This window comes from Cyprinus carpio, chromosome A3, assembly GCF_018340385.1.
Source record: "Cyprinus carpio isolate SPL01 chromosome A3, ASM1834038v1, whole genome shotgun sequence".
Classification (NCBI taxonomy): domain Eukaryota; kingdom Metazoa; phylum Chordata; class Actinopteri; order Cypriniformes; family Cyprinidae; genus Cyprinus; species Cyprinus carpio.
Window position 1 is genome coordinate 2408697 of NC_056574.1, and position 8955 is coordinate 2417651.

The 8955-nt window shown below is 39.8% G+C and overlaps 1 protein-coding gene and 1 long non-coding RNA gene across 2 annotated transcripts in view; both read right to left on the minus strand.

Moving 5' to 3' along the window:
* Positions 1-8955, minus strand: part of LOC109076009 (serine protease 27-like) — a 536122-nt gene that overhangs the window by 365540 nt on the left and 161627 nt on the right. The window lies entirely within an intron of this gene.
* LOC109077948 lies at positions 3637-6575 on the minus strand. The gene is made up of 3 exons (XR_006155894.1): positions 5109-6575; positions 4137-4308; positions 3637-3740 (listed from the first exon to the last, which is right to left on the minus strand). It is a non-coding gene; the product is annotated as an uncharacterized LOC109077948 (long non-coding RNA).

An 8955-nucleotide genomic window follows, 5' to 3' on the forward strand; every position in this document is an offset into this window, starting at 1 on the left:
GATATGCAAATTGTAGCGGATCCAGTGAGACAGGCAGCACAGAGCAGATGTAGTCTCTGATGTGTCTCTCAAAACACTTACTGAAGATGGGTGTGAGAGCAATAGGCCTCCAGTCATTCAAGCATGTGATTTAATTTTTTCTTTGGAATGGGCACAATGGTGGATTTTTTGAAGCACGAGGGAACCACAGACAGAAAAGGAGAGGTTGAAAATGTCTGTGAAAAACACCGGCTAGTTGGAATGCGCATGCTCGGCGCACACGGCCTGGGATGCCATCAGGACCCGCAGCCTTGCGGATATTCACCCGTCGGAAGGATCGGGTTACATCCGCGACAGTGACGGAGAGTGCACTCACATCTTCAGCAGCAGCTGTGGGAGTGCTCTCTGTGTGGGCGGTGTTGTGAGCCTCGAAACGAGCTTAAAAGTTATTAAGCTCATCCAGTAGAGAGGCGGCAGTGTTCACAGTAGCTGGTTTATTCCCTTTAAAATCTGTGATGTTATTGATTCCCTGCCACATGCTTCTTGCATCGTTGGTGTTGAATTGTTCTTCAGCTTTGTTTTTGTATTGTCTTTTTGCAGCTTTGATGGATTTCCTGACATCGTAGCTGGCTTGTTTGCGATCATCAGCATTTCTGGATTTAAAGGCGGATGTCCCCGCTGACAAGGCTGCTCGAACTTCGCCAGTAATCTACAGTTTTTGGTTGGGGTAAATGTAGATTGTTTTTGTCGGCACTACATCTTCTATACACTTCCTGATGAAATACGTTACAGTATCTGAGTATGCCTCTATGTCATCATCAGACGCTGCCCGGAACATGTCCCAGTCCACGTGATCAAAACAGTCCTGTAGTATAGCGTCTGATTGGTCTAACCAGCATTGAATTGTCCTGAGGGCGGGTGCTTCCCGTTTCAGTTTCTGCCTATAAGCATGCAGGAGCAGAATGGAAGAGTTGTGCCGAAAGTTGGGCGGGGGGAGAGATTTATTTTCTGTAAATGCATTGTCTGTTGGTTTATTTAGCTACTTTTCAGCACACCACATTATATAACACTTAGTACTGTAAGACTGTAAAGTGCAAAATAACACCCGACCACTATTTTGAGTTTGTTAATGTTAAAATTAAAAGTCACAAAAGGGTAAAAACACTGGTGTGATGTAAGCAACACAGCTACAACAAATAAAACTGATAATGGGTGAGTTAGATTTATAGTGTGTGAATAATCAAGTATTGACAATAATCAGTCGTATTGGCGACACCGAGGGAACCCCAAATAAAATTTTGCTTAGGGCCCCATAAAGGCTTGGGCCAGCCCTGACGTCACGCATGACCTTTTCAATGTGATTACGCATTACATGAAGTCGTGGACGTGCATCGCAGAGCTGGTGTTTATAAAGCATGTACATTTTTATTTATTTTTTTAGAAAATGACCTGATTGTTTCTCTAGATAAGAACCCTATTCCTCTTCTGGTACCTTGTATTGTCTTTTATATGTTTATTGATGTTTCATTTAGATCCCTCTGTCTTTACATTTTTTCTGTTTTATTTTTTTTAAACAATATAGGGCTTATCTTAACTCTTTCTCCACCAGCATTTTTGAAAAAAAGTGGCCAGGCACCACCAGCATTTTTGATTAATTTCACTAAAAATTTCATGACCTCCAGAATATTTTATTGTATTAATATCTGCAATGCATCATGCAATACATCAAAATAAACAACAGAGCCTCTACTTTTAAATAAAAATGTAGCTGTTTTACTCTAGCTTCAAGCACTATTTTTTTATCAACACTTGAATGTAGGTAAGTTTAATAAAAAGCAACATTTTGATCAAAAATCTGAGAAAAACTCATTTTTATCAAATATCTACATCTGGATCATATTCAGTAGGATGATCAAAGCATAGATGCAATAGATCACTTCCATTTTAAGTTTTGTTCATAAATCTTAGAAACATTAGTTTTTTTTCAATTACTGTATGTGCCGTTTATTGTTGATGATCGCATTATTTTTCATATGCATCTGCTTACATATGAGATCGCTCGTTTCTGTGTCTTCCTAGTCTGTGTTTTTGATCGGGAGATTGTGGACTCTTTCAGGAGATGTGTAATAGCGCGCCCGAGTGTATCAGAAACACGGAAAATTAACATAAATAAAACAGTTAACAAATAAAATACTGCCAATGCATCATAGTTTCAGCCCCAGGACCTGATGTAAACAGTCTGTGAACACTCTCTGTCTACTGTCTTTAACACACTTTACTTGACTTTGGGGATGTTATTTAGCCTCGAGAATGAGAATGAGACCCGAGAATGCTGAGTGCTTTTTTTGTTTACTTTCCTTGACATTGTGTATTTTATTTTGGGTATATTATTTTTAGCCTCGAGAATGAGAATGAGACCCGAGAATGCTGAGTGCGTCATGTTTCTTCTGCACTCTACCCCTCACAGTATGGGGGCTTGAGGGTGTTGTGTTCGCTTTGCCATTTAAATGTTCTTTCACATGCAGCGGTTTTGTTGGCAGAAAGGGTGCCATGTCAATGCTTCTCCCACTGCGAGATAGCTGGCCAATGTCTCATTGACCTGGGGCCATTGACTCATATCCATGTTCCCGCATCCCTTGGCAAAGGTGAATTTGGGGTGAATATGGCTTTCCCCAAGATCTATCCACCTCAGCATGGAGATCTGGGAAAAATGGAAGGATTCATATGTGCTGGATAGTTAAGTAATAGGAAAGAAAACGCTCGTCCAACCGACTGCAAGAGACAGACTCTCACACTTCCAGGGCAGATCTAGTCTGTCTGTAGCAGAGGACATAACCTACAGAGACTCATCATACACAAGGCAGGTGGGCTGTGCGCACTCGCTGCTGGATAGTATGATGTAAGAGATAACACAACGTCATTCAGCAGAAAAATAGAGAGAAATGCATGCCTTTCTCAAATTCCTTGGCGAGATCTACCTGTTAACACCCATGATTTCAGTCTCCTACTCGCCTTAGCTACAGCAGGTCCTGAACCATGAGGCTCAGATGATTGTCCCAGTTCCCTCAAGAAAAGGGACAAACAGCAGCAGAGTTTCTTCACAGAGACATTCACAATGCTTGCTTTATTTATGTGTTATTTGCGTGGGCAAAGAATATGCACACTCAGTCATTGAGGGGGCAGATTGTAATAAGTTGTGTGTTATCAGGTGTCAGATAATGCTGACACAGATGCACACACTTCCTAAAATGCTTTGCACTTGAGCCAGCCATAACTGCTTAAGACTTGCATAAACAAAGAGACGAGACAGTCGCACCAGCAGTGACGTCATTCTGTTGCCAGTCAGTATCAAGTTCACTGTTGCATTTAATTTCGTGTCCTCTGGACCAGTGGTTCCCAATCCTGGTCCTGGAGAACCCCCAACACTGCATGTTTTTGTTGTCTCTCTTGTCTGACACGCACACATTTGAGGTCTTGGAGTCTTTAATGAGCTGATGAGTTGAATCAGGTGTGTTTGAATAGGGAGACGTCTACAATGTGCAGTGTTGGGGGTTCTCCAGGACCAGGATTGGGAACCACTGCTCTAGAGGATGCAGTGTGAAATCCAATTTGAAAAAGAAGTGACACACCACAAATATTCTGAATGGAGGACACAATGAAAAAACTATCGAGAATGATTCTATTATTATTTATATATATAAATATATACTCACATTCTGATCTCTTGAATTTCCCATGGATTTCTGACCTCTGTAAGGACTCTAAAGATGAAGAAAATTATCAGTCAATTAAAATGGAATGGTTTACAAATCTTAATGATACATGATTGTCTGCAAACATTTTAATGTACAAAAAGAGTGGGCATGAAGTTTTGTCTACAGATCATAAAAGTGATTTTAATTGTACTGTAACTCAAAAATTACACATCTTGTGATACAAGTTTCCATAATTTCCTTGTTGAAAAACCATCATATGCTGTTTAGTATGTTTTGAAGCATGGCAGCTGGTCCCAAGCAATTAACTCCTGCTCAGGACCAGCTCATAACCAGCAGCCATGTTTCAAAACATGCCTAACAAGCATATGCTGTTTTTGTTCAGCAGGGTTGCCAACTATTAACCCTACCCATGTTTCAGATGAACTGGAGATAAATATTTACCCAGAGGTATTTTGTTTGGCTCTTTTGTCATCAGAAATGGCCTTGTGTCTTCAGAAATCTTCATGGGATTGCCTCCATTTTTCTCCACCATCTTCTCGATGATCTCCAGAAGATTCTGCACCTGTGATGGGTTTCCATTCTTCTGTAGATGATAGCGTGGTCTTCTGCAAAACTGCAGTAGAAACTTTAATGATCTGTCAGTGCTGTCCAGTTCTTTAACACTCACATACTCCTCATGCATTGAGAAGATGATGTAGTAATTTTATTGATCTGTAAGTGATGTGATGTTAATGTGCTTGAGAGCATCCTTCTCTAGATCTGTAAATATTTGAGGCTTGAGGACCAGAAGAAGGGCATGAGGTCCGGGACCAGACAGATGGAACAATTTCTTCACATCCTGTTCTTCAGGAGAGAGAGCAGGATTGAGCAGGTCAGGAGTGTTGATTACCACCACACGTCTCTTCAAAACAATCCCATCATGCCTCTCAAATGAATGCAGGGAGGACAGTGACTCTAAGAAGGCCTTTCGTCCCAGGATTGTGTTTCCACAGAGGGCTTTAACATCTGCGTGTGACCCCAGCATCACTATTCTCAGATCTTCTTTAATCACAGACACTGAAATTAAATTATAATAGCCACTCAGAGACTTAACATTTGGAGGAGATGTGTGGTTTTTCAGTATCTGACTTAAAGGCAGTAATGTGAAACAACAATGCTGAAGCTTTGAATACATTATTGTTGTTGCCCTCATCTCAAAAGAAAGAGAAACTATGCATTATGCAAAGAACCAATTTAATCAAGAGATCATTTATCAAAGTAATAAAATGACTTTGAAATAAAATGTTCTTATTCAAGGACAAAGCCATTATTAAAAGTGAGAGCCTTATAAGTTTTAATAATGAGAAACATCAGTTAATTTAATATCCCATCTTTTCTATAGCATCTATTATTTATTTTAAATGTAAAACTCACCGCTCGGAGGTTCATGTATGCTTCCTCTTCTATTGAACTGATATTCCCCTGTTACAAAAATTAAACATTAAGCTAAAATCATTTAAAAATAATGTTGCTTAAATGTAAAGAAATGTCTTTCTGTATGTGCTGTACGTTATTTAATCTCTGAATGCAATGCTATTTCGAATCCACATGCCTTATGTGTTCACAGAACTGCATTATTTCATAGAATTTACAAAAATCTCACCAGGTTGCCTGGATGATCCGCTCCAGTCAGCCATCTTCACACAAATGTCAATTTTGTACACTGAACCACTTCAGAAAGTAAGAAACAAAATGTGTTGCAGCCGTCCTTGCATTAATGTATGTGTTTTATATCAAATGTTGTGTATTATTAACTCAGAAACTGGTTGTACTTGATGTTTGTTTCACATTCCATACAACTCCCTGCATTATGATACTACCAGAGTGATCTGTCAAAGGACTGGCCATGTCTATAAATGTCATGGCAAATGCATTGCTTTTAACTTTTCTGGGTGTTACTTGCCTGACGACAGAGTGTCACTCTGTTCAAATACTTTCTTCATAACTCTGACACCACATGCCAACTGTCTAAATTTGCATGTGATGTTCCACATTCACAGCACCATCTTAACTCTCCCTCTGACAGTCTGGCATTCAGTGTGGGACGTGATCAGACAAACATCACCTGGAAAAGTGCAATATGGAGAGAAGTGTGATATGAAAAGCTGCTTTGAAGCTGAGATTGAAATGTTATTATTACCAAAATCCTTCACTTAGGATTATTTCAATAATTCCCCTAATATTTCAGGGTGAAATTACACAGCAAACTTCGGTGGGCCAGAGAGTCAGGACAAAAATGTTCTGTTACTTATGTACTATGTACTAAAGTTACTAATGTAACCTCTGATTCCTGAGATAAGGTTTGCGTTAATACTCTGTGGCGGGATCGAGGAGCAAACCACAGACACAGTGGGTGTGGCATCAGAAAAGTAACACAAAAACGGGGAATAAAGTGTCCAAAGGGGAAGAGTGTTCAAAAGAAATGGGGAATCTGGTGTCCTCATCATGCTGCGGGGCTCGTGTAGGTGGGGCAGTGTTCAGGAAGGAAGGGTCCAGTAAGGGACAGAGTCCGGCGGTCGCACGCGCTCCCCTCTTCGGTCCGGGGCGCGAGGGGCGGCTGCTTCCTGCTCGTTGGCCTCAGTGCCAATTTGTAAGAAGAGCCAAGATTATTTTAGGTGACACGAAGCTTAGTGCAGAGGGCAAGCGCATTAACAAACCGTTCATAATTGAAAGACCAGTGCAAAAACTTGTTTTATTATTGGAGGGACATTAGTGTTTATTTTTTGGATAGTTTCTTATTGAGATATTGTAAGTTCAATGAGCATAATTTTAATATTTATAAACTAATGTCTCTGAATCTTTAATGTCATTAAGTCAAAATGTGTAAAAAAAAAATAAATAAAAAAAAAAGATAATTTCATATTAAGTCAAAATGTGTATTAAAAAAGGATAAAAAAATGTAAAATAAAAAAGGGGACAAAGGGAAATTATTCATGCTTATGCATTTGGTGTGAGATTTGTCCTTTTATACGGTTTACTTTTCAATTCTTTTTTTCTTTCATATTCTTTAAATGATTTATAACGTTGTCCATTTTTGAATGTGTATCATGTTTAATTGTTGGATGTTGGGGTTTTTATTAGTTTGTATGTTTTGTTGTAGCAAAGTCTTTTATTTTGACATTCATCCACTTAAGCGGATGTATTGTGGCGTGCTCAAAGCATTATAGTAAGGTTACAGCTACGACGCACATGGTTGATTCATACAAAGGTTTACGGTTAAAGAACTTCAAGGATTTAGCTCCTGGTTTGAGTGGAGAATAAGGTAAAATTGACTTTGTTATCTGTATTGTTTGGATTTCTTGCTTTATGTAATGGTTATTTGTTTGTATGATGTTAGGTGTGTTAAATTGTTGTATTTTGTATCAGTTTGTATTTGATGTATGTTTGTTTCATGGTTTATTTATATTATGTTTTGTTTGTTTTCTTTATACAAAGCTCTTACAGTGATTCGTGATGTCTTATGGCATTTAACAGTGATTACTGCAAATCTACGGTGATGGATCTTTAATAAAGCTCATTATGAATCACCAGTGAAGGAGTTCAACATTTTTTAAGCCAGGAAGCTACAGCCTTATAACATAGCAGGCTATGCAGTGCTTCTTCCCTTGTCTCAGGGAACTGAGATTATGTTAGTAACTGGAGCGTTCCCTATTGAACGCTCTCTCTATGCATATGAGGAATGCATCCAACAGTGCCGTGCTTTGAGCAAGTGCAGAACTAAGGCACTCTGCGAGCCCAGCCCTGGAGCACCCATAATGAGGGCTCCGAAGAAGCATGTGCCAATTATGAGATCCAAGCCAACAGGTTGGGGTCTACATAACAAGAAAGACCTTCCTTTGAGTTAGGAAGAGACAGAAGGGTGATAACTTCCAGAAGTAGGACAGTCTTAAGCAACAGGGGCCGTAAGTTGGCTGACTGGGGTGGCTCAAAGGGAGGCCCTCGTAGGGCCATAATGACTATGGATAAGTCTCTTGTCGGCACAGTGTGAGAACGAGGTGGGTTCAGCCTCCAAGCTCCCCTCAAGAACTTAGCGTCCAGGTTGTTTTTGCTGACTGACTGGCCAGCTGGAAGAATGTGATTCACCGCAACGGCTGCCACACAGACTTTGAGCGTGGAAGGAGTGTGCCCCTTATCCAGCAGCTCTTGCGGAATGGTTAACACTGATGACATGTCACAAGAGGATGGGTCCTTGTTCTGTGCTGCACACCAGTCAGAAAAGATTGACCATTTGAGGGTGTAGAGGCGTCTTGCAGATGGGGCTCTAGCCTCCAAAATGGTCTTAGTTACACTCACGTTGAGCTGTAAAGGTTCCCGTTGAGGGGCCAAACATGAAGGCTCCACACCTCTGGCCAGGGATGCCAAATATGCCTCTTGCTTGAGAGAGGAGGCCTGTCTTCAATGGTATCAGCCACAGGACTGCCGATAGCAGCTGAATCAACTCAGGGAACCACATCTGATTCCCCCAGAGTGGGGCCACCAGGAGGACTGAGCATCTGATCAATACTGGGTTTAGTCTGTTGGCTCATTTTACTGAGTGTTTTTGTGTAACTCAGCTGCTGGGTTAATTTTACTTGACGAATCAAATGATTCAACCAATGCTGGGTCAGTGTAACTTTTTGAGGACAATCTTTTAATGTAATGTTTAAAAAAAAAAAAAAAAATCCTACAGCCTTCTATTGTATTATGAGATATGTTCTGGTACATGCTATTTGTTGATAATGACAATGAAAAAGACTGACTTGCCATTGAATAAAACTGTTATATTTGATTTTATATAACTGTCCCTGTCCTATATAACAGAGATTGTAGAGTGCATTATTATTATTATTTAAAATTAATAATATTCAATAGCAGGTTGTTTAACCCAGCACTGTATCAAAAAAACTACTCAGCAAATCAGTTCATGCATATAACTCAACAAGCTGGGTCAAAATAACCAAAATATTTTTCAGAGTGAGGTGATCTTTCCACTGGAAAAGAATGCAGCGACTGAAAAGAGCTCTTGTCATAGATATTCTTGTTATAACATCATGTTAAAATAAGTGTTACGTTATTCTCATGATGTCTGAAAATAAAACGTGGGAAAATCGACAGCTCATTCAGTTAAACAGATGGATAAGCTTTATTTGTAGGGAAACCTTATGATCTGAAATTATTAATTTCAGTCTTTTTGAATGGAAGTTCCCCAAACCGGAAGTGCCACCCATAATTCAAAATACAG